The 14,701-nt window shown below is 34.7% G+C and overlaps 1 long non-coding RNA gene across 1 annotated transcript; it reads left to right on the top strand.

The window, feature by feature from the left end:
* The first annotated feature begins 11,598 nt into the window (after window positions 1–11,598).
* LOC148690004 (uncharacterized) lies at window positions 11,599–13,469 on the top strand. The gene is made up of 2 exons (XR_015958038.1): window positions 11,599–11,903; window positions 12,879–13,469. It is a non-coding gene; the product is annotated as an uncharacterized LOC148690004 (long non-coding RNA).
* Window positions 13,470–14,701: the final 1,232 nt, after the last annotated feature.

Here is a 14,701-nt window from a genome sequence, read left to right on the forward strand (position 1 = left end):
CTAGCTTTTCAGCCATTTTTACACAAGCTCCCTCTTGTGGATGCACAAAGCTCGCTCTCTCTTATCTTTTTTTTGGCCTTTCTTCTATAAACAAAACCCTATTTCCCTTCACCATCTGCTGCCATCAAGGGAACCACGCAGCTACACTGTTTTTAAAGGAGTTCCACATTAGAATTGCTTCAAGGGTTTCTTCTATAAACTTTAATTTCACTCATGTTGTTCTTCATATTTATATATTCTGTGATCATGTATGTAATTAAGTTCATAGCTAGGGATTTCGATCACTAGTACAAAAAACACTTTGCATGACGTAGGTATTGTCGTAGCACAAAGTAAAAAAACGTTGCCTGAAAATTAGTCCAACAATCACTTAATCACGTGAAAACCGTCGTGCAAAGGTAGTGAAAATAAGGTTTGTGTGACGAAGAAGTAACCCGCATCGCGCAAAGATCTTTTGCACAATGCAGGTTACACCTTCGTTACGCAAACCCTTTTTTTTTTTTGACAAAATATTTTTTATTTAATTTTTTTATAAATATTGTAATTAAATTATAAACAATAATTAATAAACCAAGAAAAAGTATTTAATTATAAAATATATGAAAATGTACATACAAGATGTCCGAACATAAAAGAAAAAACTACAACAAGTAGTCGTCTAGATTTGATGCATCAGGTTATTGGGTATCGGCTGGGCGATGTGGCTAGAAGGTCGAAGATGGAGCAAGATCAGGTGTTGGTATCGGGATTTAAAGGCTGGACATATGTAAGGCTTGTAAAATCATACTCGTCTTCTCGTCCTAGCCAATAACTGGGCTACAATCTGGGCTTCTCGGGCTGCTTCTTGGGCCGCAATCTAGGACGTCGTAGGAGTATCCTCAGTAAGGGGTGTAGGTTCCCCAATCAATGGAGTACTCATGGATGAAGCAGTAGCTGTTGAAAATGCGAGAGGAGCATTGATCATACTCCGACGAGGAACGATCAACTGCGAAATTTATACACTTTTTGAACCATAAAAATATAACATTAGAAACTAATCCTTTCTTGCATTTGAAACTAATCATTTCAGGGAAAAAAAATACAAAGTAATGGGTATTCGATTCAATCAATACAAAGTAATATTCTACGTCTTTGCATTCATATTTTTTCAACCTACAATGTTTTGTCTGTTTAGCTCATACACAAAGAAAATCCTAGTGTTTTAGTAAATGAATCATGTGGAATGATCCATGTGATTTTGATGGCATGAGGTCTAAGTTTGAAAATTACACGGAACATAAAAGATAGAGGTAGTAGTACTTGAAGAAAATCAATCAAAAGAGGTTCTTGTAAAGTTCACACAAGAAACATGTGGAAAGAAGAAAATAGTAAAAAAGATGCCACCCAACAAATTCCTTTTCGACTCACATACAAGACAGAACTTGGATGTCAACAAGGGCATCAACCAGTCTAAACCAGTCAATAGCAAAATGTAGAGAGGTATCTGATTTTTTAGAGTGGGGAAACAGAAAGGAGATGTATGCATATGGAATCCTTATCAATAAATTAGCTCAAAATTGGATAAGGGAAGTTATGGTCAGCACTGTGTAACCAATCCCAGTCCACTATATCTACTAACCCAAAAAAAAAAAAAAAAAAAAAAATCCCAGAAGCAGAGAAAACTAGAATAGAAAATGGAACCAAGTGACATCTAGTAAACCACATGTCACAAACAAGTATTAAATAGCAATTATAATTCATCCTCACATTTGCTTTGCTCCCATCAATCACAATACCATATCATTGAAAAGCAACAAGTTCTTCTCAAAAAGAGAAAGCAAAGATAGACACTTGGGGACAAAAAATCTACACCTACATGTCAATACCTCCCAAGCGCCCCCTTGATAGTTGAAGAAATGTTCAGGAATCAGTCGTTGTTCACTAGTAATGTTCGAAGCAAGAAACATGAGAAAGCAAAGCACTAGCATTTTGGAGGGAAATAGAACTCAAAGAAGACCAAGTAATAATAAATTAGAGCAATTGAAAACATGAGAGGACTTCAGGATGTACCAAACTTTTGGATGGGAAAGTATTACTTTGCAAGACAAATATCCTTGTGGTAAAGCACACCCTCTTTGTTCTAAATGAGCTGCCATGTGAAACATAAGAAATGAGCCATTTCTCACGTAGACTCCAATAGGTTGCAGAGAAGATATAGGAAACAAAGGCAATATACAGATTAAGGGAACAAGGGCAATACCAAAGTTCATTACATTTAATAGTTCTCAAAGCAAATTGAAAGCTTAAGTACATGGAATGATTAAATTGATTGACATCATGATAATATCATCAAGTTTGCTTGTAGCTACCATTTGAAATAAAAGTAGTGATTCAATGATTAAATTGATTGACATCATGATAATATCATCAAGTTCATAGCTAGCTAGCTAAGGTAGAGAGAAAGTTTGAAGGGATAAGAAGTCGTCATAGATGGCAATTGGTACATGATTTATATAATGGAAATCTGCCTTAATCTAATTATTAATCCTAAAGTTGTACTTACGACATAGGCGCATTGCAAATTCTCATTTATTATTTTCAAATTCTCATTTAGTAATTTTCATTTGCTTGCTTTACAGAGTTTGGTTATACATTTCTTTCTCCTCATAGTGGAACATAACGACTTTTGCTTCCAGTCCATCTCCAACTTGTTATAGGAATGCACTAATTCTCTTACATGTATTATATTATATACATATGTTTTTCTAAAAGGATTACAAATTCTTTTGGCCGAATTGACAAGACAACAAAGCCTAATCAACCCCATCATCGCCGGTTCAGTTACACTAGTAAGTAATCAAATCACACCAGAAGAGTTGCATCTTTGTACTATTAATTATATGCCATCTTTTGCAAGGGTTCTGCTTATGCTAAATATGCACAAGATCAAGCCACTTTCCACAAGTTCTATCTTACATTAATTAGCATGTAGTCTGAAAACTAAAACAAGCTATGTGAAGATACTTGCAAAAGTTGGACCATGAGGTACAATGTTGAAGATGAAGCAGCTGCAAAAAGTGTGCAGATGAGTGGTTTGCTAAGCATGTTAAGTTATTAATAAGTGACTAATAAGCAGCTGTAAAAAGTGTGCAGAGGAGTGTAAAAAGGGTACTGTAGTTTCTATTACATAATAATAGCAATATCTAATTTTAGAACTTTCCTTCTTTCCATTTTCCTGAGCCCAGTTACCTTTGCATTTGCCCCGCAACCAATTAAAAAAAATCACAGATTTGCAACCAGAGCTTTCAAATAAAACCCTAATTTAGGATTAAAGCAAACATAGATTCTTGCAACACTCACCAAATAAAACCCTAATTACCCTAATTACACTTAAAGTAACAACAAATAAAACCCTAATTTAAGTGTATATATGATAATTAGGGTTTCCTAATTACCCAGTTACCTTTGTCTTTATCTAACGATGGGTGGGTAACGGCGAGGAATTCCTCATGCACTGTATTGCATGTGGTGGATGTCCGGCGTCTTCGAAAATCACTCAAGGAAGTGGCAGATGAAGGAAGACAAAGACGACCGAAGTGAGAGACCAAGTGAAAGAGAAATGTCTGGACGATTGAAAATTGCAGTGCCTAATTTTACCCCATTTTTTCGAATTCAAAAGAGCGCCTAATTTTTACAATTGGAGCCCTAAAATTTCACCCACTTGCGTGATGCATGTATAAATTATGACGTCATGCAAAGGCTCTTTGTGCAACTATCACACTTGTGGTGTCGCGCTAGTTATTTTTATTTTTTTTTAATTATAAAATTTATTGAAAATGTGACTTTACTCCTTTTAAATTCAATTTTTTTCTTACATAAAACCCACAATAATCTTTTTTTCTAACAAAAACCCGATCCAAACTACAATAATAAATTTAAAGCTACTTAATAAATATACATACCATTCAATTTCTTAAGTGTTATACGTACAAAATAAATAAATTTAAAGCTACTTAATAAATATATATACCATTCAATTTGATGGGATACACATTCTACGAAATTAGTTTCAACGATCCAATCGTCAAACTTGTTTGTATATACTTCGAGATCGCATACAACGAAAATCACAAAAAACAAACATTTAGAGAGCAAGTAACGGGATAAAACTTTTCGATGGTTATAAACGAAAAATCACGATTTAACGGTAGTTTTAACTCTGATTTTGATGATTTTTTATAGCTACACTCCTTGACCCTATATGAATACAATGAATGAATTCGATCTTCAATTTAAAATATGTACACTAGTGGATACTACAAAATCTTATGTTATACTTAATGAAAGTATAAATAAACTCCAAGTGTTAGTGAATCTATTGTTTTGATGAGATACGCATTCTACGAAACTAGTTTCAACGATCCAATCGTCAAACTTGTTTGTATATACTTTGAGATCGCATACGCTGAAAATTGCAAAAAATAAACATTCAGAGAACAAGTAACCGGACAAAACTTTTCAATGGTTATAAACGAAAAATCACGATTTAACTGATTTTTTACAGTTACACTCATTGACCTTATATGAATACAATGAATGAATTCGATCTTCAATTTAAAATATTTACACTAGTGGATACCACAAATCTTATGTTATACTTAACGAAAAGTACAAAATAAACTCTTAAGTGTTAGTGAATCTATCGTTTTGATGAGATATGCATCCTACGAAACCAACTTCAACGATCCAATCGCCAAACTTGTTTGCATATGCTTCGAGATCACATACGCTAAAAATAAAAAAAAAACAAACATTCAGAGATCAAGTAACGGGACAAAACTTTTCGATGGTTATAAACAAAAAATCATTATTTAACGGTAGTTTTAACTTCGATTTTGATAATTTTTTACAGTTACACTCCTTGATCCTATATGAATATAATGAATGAATTCGATCTTCAATTTAAAATATTTACACTAGTGGATACCACAAAATTTTATGTTATACTTAATGAAAAATATAAATAAACTCTAAGTGTTAGTGAATCTATCGTTTTGATGCGATACGCATCCTATGAAACTAATTTCAATGATCCAACCGTCAAACTTGTTTGCATATGCTTTGAGATCGCATACGCCAAAAATCGCAAAAAAAAAAAAAAAAAAAAAAATCAGAGATCAAGTAATGGAACAAAACTTTTCGACGGTTATAAACTAAAATTCACGATTTAGCAGTTATTTTAACTCCGATTTTGATGATTTTTTACAACTACACTCCTTGATCCTATATGAATACAATGAACTAATTTAATCGTCAATTTAAAATATTTACATAAGTGGATACCACAAAATCTTATGTTATACCACAAAGTTGTTGACTTTGCGTGACGAAGGCGTGCATTCATTGCGCATCGTGCAAAACTGCTTTGCGCGACAAAGGTGCACCTAGGTCATGCAAAGTTATTTTACGCAACGAATGCACACCTTCGTCACGCAAAAGACGTTTGCGTGACGTGGCTTGTGTGTCGCGCAATATTTTGGCGCCAAACCAAGACTTTTACCCTTTTTTCCCCAACATTGGGCCACGAAGGTGTTCCTTCGTTGCACGAAGTTGTTTTGCGCCATGTCAGTCTTCATTGTGCAAAGTTCCGTTGCGCAAAATGTCTTTGCGTGATGTTTTGTTGTCACCGTTGCGCAAACATACTTTGCACGATTCAACTTGCTTCGTCGCGCAAGTATGTTTTTGTACTAATGGATGTAGCCTTGCAAAACTACTCTATGAAATTAAGTTAAAGTATTCAATTACCAATATGTTCTCTTGTTTCATTCATTGATTTTATAGTTTAATTTGTTTGTTTATCTTAATGTTTGATCCCTGTTAGAGTTTTCCATAGATTATTTGATCAAGGTTATAGTACACATCATGCTTAATCTTGGTGGACATGTGAATGAATGAAGAAACTGTTATGCAAACATCATGCCATGTGATTTCTTTGGTTCTTTGAAGTTTTATTGTTCTTGTTAGAGGACTTTCAGGTCGAGGTGGACTTGGACTTTGAGAAAATCCTCTTGTCTTCCTTGGTGCGGATTCGTACCAAGTCCCATAATATCTTGCAAGAGTTAGCTTGTCTTAGGAAATACCTTGGTAATATCAACGACTTGAATATAGCCTGATTGATCAAGATGATGATTTGCTTAAGTGAAGCGTGCTATGGAAGCTAGAAGATTATTAGTTTAACATGAGAGAGAAGGGATTTGCATGGTTGCATGGCATTCTTAGCTGCATGATTTAGGCTTTCCTAGGGTGATAGTAAGGCTAATGGTTGAGATGTTTGATAGAAAGCTGTGGGAATTACTAAGGTTCCATGAATGGTGATTCTTGAGGCTTGGAGTATGCTTCTGGGCTAAATGGAACTCTCTGGGCTTTGTCCTAGGTGGTTCTCACTCACTACGTTATCTCTATCTCTATTTCTATGTTATTATGCGTGTTCCTCTCCTCTCATTTATGTAATGGCTTTTCCCTCCTTATGTAAGTGAAGGGTTTTCCCTTAGGCTTCAAGGGAATCTCCATTTGTGGCTTGGTATTCCCATTTCTTTCTCCCTAGCCTCATATTATTCCCCCTTTGGTGTAAGATAGCTACATTGATGAAACCTGCAATTTGTTTCTTCCCGAGATGCGACTTTCCTAGGGCGACCTTCTGTAGACGCTATTTCTGGTAGCGCGTCTCATGGCTTTTGTGCGTTGGTTGTCTGTGCAGGTTGGAAAGGGAAAGTTAGCATTAAATGCCTAACTTGCTGGGCTTAACATACATTTAATGCAAGAATCTATATTTGTCCTAACTAAGGGAGTTGGCTTGCTAAGGAAAAAGGTAAACTAAGCTAGTTCTTTCTCAATGATGCACGTGTGAAATGCAAAGGTATGTGTTTGGATCTTGGGGCCCCAAGCAGCCCAAAGTCTTCCATAACCTTAATTTCATGTAGGCCCGATAACTTTCTGTAACCATCCACACCACAATCCACTTGACAAGTCTCGAATATGTGACTTAGGCTTAGCATGGCAGTGATTCGCATGAGGAAGCATGGCGTGATGAAGAGGCATGAGCATGGAGTGAGTATTAGGCTTAATCACCGTGGCATGGCGTGTTTGTAAATATATTCCTCATCAATCTCATGCCTTGGCATGTGTTTGGGCTTGAATGTAGGCTTTGCATGACAATTGGGCTTTGAAACTTGGTTGGATTGGTGTGTGACATTTTTGGGCCCCAACAGTTCTTAATGGAATCTTAATTGGTAATCTAAGTTGAACATCACAACTAGGTTGCAGATTGGGAGTACTTCATCACAACCACACATCAAATGGATAATCATAAATAAGTAAAACGAACCCTAGTTGTAAATTGGAGAACTGAATACGTTTGAGTTACTTTTCATGGAATTGACTTGTTATGGTGAAATCGATATCTCCAGTTCCATCAATTTATCATTCATATTCACATTCTATTGCATTTTAAGTTACTTTACTTTTCCAACAAAAATCCAAACTCAATTTATCAATTTCATTGTTTAGTTAGGGTTCACATAAAGCTAGTAAGTCATAAAGATCTAATCAGTTCCTGTGGTTCAACACCCTTACTTGTGCCGTTATACTATCCTTATATTTGCACTTGAAAGGAACACAACAATCTCCAACTTGTTAATTATCACATGCATAATCCAACAAGTTTAGGGTTTATAACAAAAGACTTCGATATTAGTTGAAGTGAGATTTGGATATTTAAACTTTTCTTTTTCTATGTCAACCGATGTGGGATATTTCAACAAAATAATCATGCATTTTTCTATATTTGATGTTCTTTTTTGTTTTTATATTAGAGGACTGCATGATGAATTTTATTAAAATGCAACTGTAAATTTATTTTACAAAATGAACTATATAGATATAATTTTAATCATGAGTTGTGCGTACTCTATGGAATCGAAATACTTTTTGAATTGATCAGAAGATATTTTCAATCGACTAGAATCCATTACTTGGGCAAAACTAAATCTTATGGAATCATATTGAATATTTAACAATACATTCCGTATCTTGCTAAAAAATCAATCATTATATAACAAGTACACATTATCTAACCAATTATGTCTCGACCTGGCAATGCATGTTTGTATGGTTTATGGGCTGAGCTGCTGCAACGTTCTGCTGCTTTATCCTTATTTTACAACTCTAGTGATCTAGTCTCTCTAGCCCACTGCCATCACCTTATTTTACAACTCTGCCATCCTACAATTGGGACCAGATTTCTTAATAACCTAGGACTTTAGCCTTTAACTCTTAGGGAACACGCCCCAAAGAAAACTGTAAACCCATCTCCTTCTCTCTCTAGATATCAGTGGTAATAGGGAGAAATGCACAAAGTGTTCTGATCATGTTATTTGTAAAACATCTTATTCAAAAGTATAAGCCTTGTATTGTAGTTTCATCCTACTAATACTATATATATATAGTATCTAGTTGGGTAGTTGTAGGAAGAAAAAAAAACCTTGTACAGGAGTGTTTAGATCATATTTTTTTTATGGAACACTTTATTAAAAAAATACAAGACCTCCTATTTTGATTCCATCCTAACTTTCCCACTCACTAGAAGACTCGTTCTTGTTAGATAACTCTTCGTAATAAGGGTGGGTTCGGTTTTAATAAGTTTCAATGGGCACGAACCCACCTCTACTTCGTAGTATATAGGAGTGCATGTGACTTGTGAGCACCCAAAAGCTTGATCATCCATCTTCTAATTTTGACTTGTTCGTTGTGTCCTAATGTTTGGAAGGATCTCTCTGTGCTTGTGCTTGGAAAATTATTTCAGTCCAAGATTTAAATAAAAAAGTACCAGTTTTAAGGAACACTATATAATATGCCAATTTTACAGAAACCAATGCCACCCACATTGCATGCATTTTTAAGGTCGTAACAAATACTGAAAGGTCTGCTTTTTCCATTGATACGTAAGAGCAAGTGTAAGAGGTGGTTTTTGTACGTATTATCTTACTGCAATTGTTTTCTTTTACTCCTTTTCTTCTTTGGGGGCAGGGAAACTACAGCACCAGTGGTTTACAAACTAGTGAAAGTGACGAAATTAGGTCACTTTCAGGGCAAAATTGGGAGTCATACTGGACCACCTTTGGTTGCTCAGATTGGCAGACATTGCTCAAAGCATAGCTGCATAAGTTTCGCATTAGTAGTAGATTAATTCAGATATTTATAAATGGGATCACACTTTGATAAATCTTTTGACCATTTTGTTTTTAATTTTTAGTTTTTACTTTAACTACTAAAATGTGGCTTGAAAGACACTGATCCATATATATCAGTCCATATATCTCAAATACCAGTCCCTATTTGAAATAGTTGGCACGTATGACAGTCTTCATTGACCAATAGACCCATTTATCATGTCACTAAAGGGGTCATCTGATGTTTTCTGCTTAATTTATAGTTGGAGAAGGTATATGAAAGAAATGAGAAAATAGGAAGAGTAGAGAAAGATGGTGGAAGAGATGTAAAAAAAATGTGCAAGTAAATGTGACAACAAAAACTAGGACACAGGAGCTAAAATAATTTAAGTTGTTTTCCACTTTTAAGATTTTGTTTTCATTAATTCTTCTTTATTTCTTCCCATTATCTCAACATCCTTCTTCATAACTCATTTTCGTCTCAAACTCTCAAGCACAAAAAGATAAAACCCGAAAAAATCAAACAGGCCTTGAGTCACATGTGAATTTTACACTAGCAATATATAAAGATTCATATATTAATGTTAAGTAAATTTAACTATGCATACTTTAATAATATTTCCTAGTCCGGGATCTTGCTTGGTAATTGGTATGTCAGTCATGTACAAATTAGGGCAGGTGCATGATGCTAATCTTGCAAACATCATCACCCTAGAAAGTTAAAACATTCCACAACATGATGGAATGAAATGGTAGTAAGTTTTAACATCGCATTGTAAGGCTAATTCTATTCCCTCCTCCTTAATGTAGGTAATATTATTTGTTCAAAAAAGAAAAAGTATACTATTCAATTCAATACAAGTCACCAAATGAAGCCATCTAATACAATTTTTGTGTGTTGTTAGTATGCTTTGGGATATTCAGAGACTGCAATTCAAGTTCTATTTTGCGGTTTTGTTTTCCTATGGATTTAGAAACAGCAATGCAATTTCTTTTTTGATTAGTAATTGACTCTTATAATTAGCATAAATATTGTTTGATGTATTGTTAGTATTGTAATATTTTGTTGATTTTTTTTTACATAATATACATAAAAACCGAAGGAATATAATCATTTTCTTTGTACGAAAGAATCTATAAATAAAACAAATTTATTCCAGTGTTTTTGTTTAGTTATACGAAAACGAAAGCACGGGTTTTCAAAATCACAACAGGAGAAAAAAAAATCCCAAAAAAGTATTTTGGAAACGAAATTCTAGATTTCTACCAACAAAATATCATTAGATCAAATAATCGTGGGCAAAAATCTCGAAAAAGTTAGGCATATTTATTCAGCGATTTTAGACCAATGAACATCTAGCTAGCTAGTTTCTGCTATTCATACTTTTAATCCAAGGGGTGGTTGCGTACATTGGTCTCATCATCACACCTAGTGTCTATAAAAGAAAAGGAACCGCACTTTTAAACAACCAGAGCTTTTTCTTAACAGTAGTCATTTTCCAAAATGTCTGTATCAGATTTCTTTTTTCTTGATGATATTTTTTTCCTTCTGTAATTTGAAGGGTATCAAATATTTCCAATAACTAGTATTTTGCAGCTGGCATCAATCAGATGCAGAAGTACCAAATATTCAACAAATGGCAATTTTACAAAGAAAAAGGCAATTATCAATAAAATGAGAAAAATACTTAAATGGAATGGATTTAATACAATAAACATATATATTTGAAATTAATTAGAGAAGAGAGAGATGGAGATCATTTTCTTGGGATGAGAATTGAGATGCACTCTTCTTTCACCTTTATGTGTGAAACATTATGCAATACCTATATTTAGGTAATTGTAACATGCAAAATGGTCCCAAAATTTAAACACACTAGTCACCTCTCCTTTTCCTTTGGCTCTCTCATGGTCATGGTTGATACTTTTGCCTTGTTGCAGTTGCAGAGTGCGAGAGAGAGATGTGAATTTAGGGTCCCCTCTGTCCGCAAACGCATGCGGTTTTCTGCAAACTGCATGGGGTTTGGTCTTGGAGTGATTTATTTATTTATTTTTTTTTTTGACAAACGATAAAGTTAATGGTTTAATTGTTAGTTGTTAAGGGATGAGGATTGATGGAAATCGAGTTTGCACTAACGTGCATAGGCATGATTGCTGGTAAAATGCCATCTTCACACGATAATATTCAATGTGCAAACATCGGGACCACCCTCCTTTCTTACGTCCTCTTACATCTTTTGATTTTGTTTTTATTATTAACTTTTTTAGCTTTGCAGTCCCTCTAATATTACATCTAAATCTAAGTGAAATGATAATTCCACCTTCTGGCTCTATTAATACCCTCCTCCCATCCTCTTTCTTTTCCACCAAACCCTAGTTCACTAGCTCTCTCTCTCTCTCTCTCTCTCTCTCTCTCTCTCTCTCTCTCTCTCTCTCTCGCTCTCCCCCTCTCTCGCTCTCCCCCTCTCTCTCTCTCTCTCTCTGTCTCTCCGATGAAAGGAGTTTGCAGTGTGCATGCATATGTTCTTATCATGCACTGGTAGCAGTTGAAGCTGCCAGCATGATCTTATAACTCCTTACTTCGTTTAGGGAAGATCAGATCATCTGGCAGTTTCACCTGTTATTGGTAGCATGAGATCATCAAAACCCTAATTCCCACATAACACCTTATAATCCCTAGCTACTGGAAATAAAAAGGTATTGTTTCATGACCTCAATTAATTCAGTTTGTCAATATGTAATTCATTAGTATATTTGTGTTTCGGGTTTCGATAAATTGTTTTTATAATTTATCTATTCTTTTTTTTTTTTTTTTTTTTTTTTTTGTGCAAAACTTGCACGGAAATGTCAGATATTTGGGGGTTTTAGGGTTTTTTAATGACACAACACAGTACGATGATTTCTTGCTCCTCAACAGGCACTTTGGTGATCGAACCAATACCTAGCCGTAGTCTTTTAGATAAATAGTAGTTATACGGCCGGCCGTACTCAAATCTGCCAATATGTTAAGATTTCATATATTCGTATATGTGTTCATTATCTCATCATCATTAATTCAGTGAAGGGTTTCCATTAAATACTATATGGGGTGAAATTTGGTCATCTGATTATCTGAACCTTTTGTCTGGATTATAATTTTCAATTGGAGGTTCCTATAATTGTTCTGTGTTTGTTGATTCGGAATCAAGCCTTAGGTTGGTTCTTACATAGTTAATGGTTAGCTTGGTTCTTACATAGTTAATGTTGCAGGACTAACTATTTCTTGAGGGCTTTTGTATATAGATGGTCTGAACTTATGAATGTATGATGGTCAGATATGTATATATTTCAACTGCGACTGGGTCCAATTACGTACACATCTCTCAGAACAATTTATAGTTCTTATGAAATTCACTTGAAATTAAACAAAACGTGATGAAACTGCTTGAGATATAGATAACACTGATATGACTTCAATAAAAAACAGGAGTGGTGAATTTCGCCAATTTTCAGAATATTTTAATTGAACACAAAAGAAAAAAAGAAGTTTCTTCGTTAAGCTACTTGCTGGTCTTGTTTCAGTGGTTGGATATATCATCCTTTTGAGCATAGTTTCTTTGTTATACTTTCTTGCTGTACATTTCTGTTATTGTTTCAAGTTTAGCTTACTTCCTCCAAATTAATCTAATGTAGATGAAAAGAAAGGAGAGGAAAATTGGGGATGTGATTACAGTGGCCCTTCGGGGATGTCCAATGAGACAAAGTTGTTTGCATATATGCTGGCTATATTGCAGCCAAAACTTGAGTACAGGCTGCAGTCATTTTAGTGCTCATCTTCTCAAATTGAGAAATAGCATATGCAGCCACATATGGCATGCATGAATACCACCTTAGGAGCACTTACATGACACTGATACATTGCCGTCCAGTGTCAATAGTACAACGACATGTAAATTTCTCTTTACGTGACATTGTATTATTGGCACAACGTTGACATCACGATGGCAATGTATCTGTGCTATGTAATTTGCTCTCCACCTTTAGGATTCAAAATGAAAATAAGTATCATATATTTTAATCACTTCATCACAATGCAAACTAGACACAAAGACTAGTTCTGGAAAATTTTACTTCTCAGTAGATAACCTGTTAAATTGGCTGTATTTTCCTAAATGTGCAACGGGATAGCAGTGATGATGTAATTTCTCTACTGTGAGCCCATGTGAATAATGTAATGAACCTCTCTCTCTCTCTTAAGAGTTTCTCTGCATGTTGGTCGTTGAACTTTGGGCCCTCTCTTTTGGTAGAAGGTATAAATGGAAAAGATTCCATGGAGTTTTCATATTTTCCTGGAGAACCAAATAATCTAAAACGTCACTTGTTTGATTCTCCCAACTCTTTCTACACTTCTCATCTGTCAATTACCGTTCATGAGAAGGACATTATTAAATATGAGGTCATGTATATATGATGGATGATGACAATGGCTAATTAATATGCCCAGCACAGCTTGCTTCAGAATTCAGATGGGCATGCAGTAAAATAAATATTACACTGATTAATCTCTACCCGTGAGAAGATTAATACCTTACAACTTTAACCAGGGAAGATAGAATCCAAAGAGGTTAATTGCCAGAATAAGAAGTCGAATCTGGAACTGGGAAAAAGATGGAATCTTCATACCTAGGGTTATAACTTATAAGTGTAGAGGACACCAAAATTTCTACAGTAGTGGTTGGATGAATCTTCTCATATAATAAAAAAGACAAAAATGATGACTGAATGTACAAAACTACTACTGATATACCTGACACGATATGAATAATGCAAGCTAAGTTTACAACAAAAAATATTAACTTGAAAGTGGGAATCATATTTGCATTTCGTCCAATATTGGAAACCAACCCCGATTCATCCTTTCACATGTATCTGGAAATTTACTTCCAACTTGAAATCAAATTAAAATTATCAGCATAAGATAGTGAATGCTAGGGTGTCACATAACTCAAAATGATATTGATGATGTTCGTATATCTCTTAACTTGTTCATATCAAAATTTCAGATTTTTATATCAAACGGTTTATTTATGGTAATGAAATAAAGGAGCAGCGCGCAGTGCTGTCAAAGTGACGTTCTGGGCTTCTTTGGGCTTTTTGGAGTTCAAGATTGTGTCTTTTGGGTTCGAGGCCTTGTGCAATTATGTTCGGGACATCTCAAGTTTTAATTCTATCATTTTGGGCCTGTTTTGGAGCCCTAAAAATCCAAAAACGTGGCTGATTTGTGACTGGGCAGATTTTCCATATTTGATTAGGATTATGTTTCCTAATTTTCTTTTACGTTATTATGTATCCTAGTTTTTAGAAGACATTTTCTAGGTAGGGTTTTATTTTGTAGTAGTGTATCCTAGTTTTTAGAAGACATTTTCTAGGTAGGGTTTTATTTTGTAGTAGTATAAATAAGGCTATTTAGTCTTTAGGGAGAAGAAGAGGAGAACGCACACACTATTTTGGAGAAT

The sequence above is a fragment of the Pyrus communis genome, chromosome 16, assembly GCF_041283825.1.
Source record: "Pyrus communis isolate YQ-2024b chromosome 16, ASM4128382v1, whole genome shotgun sequence".
Taxonomy (NCBI): Eukaryota; Viridiplantae; Streptophyta; class Magnoliopsida; order Rosales; family Rosaceae; genus Pyrus; species Pyrus communis.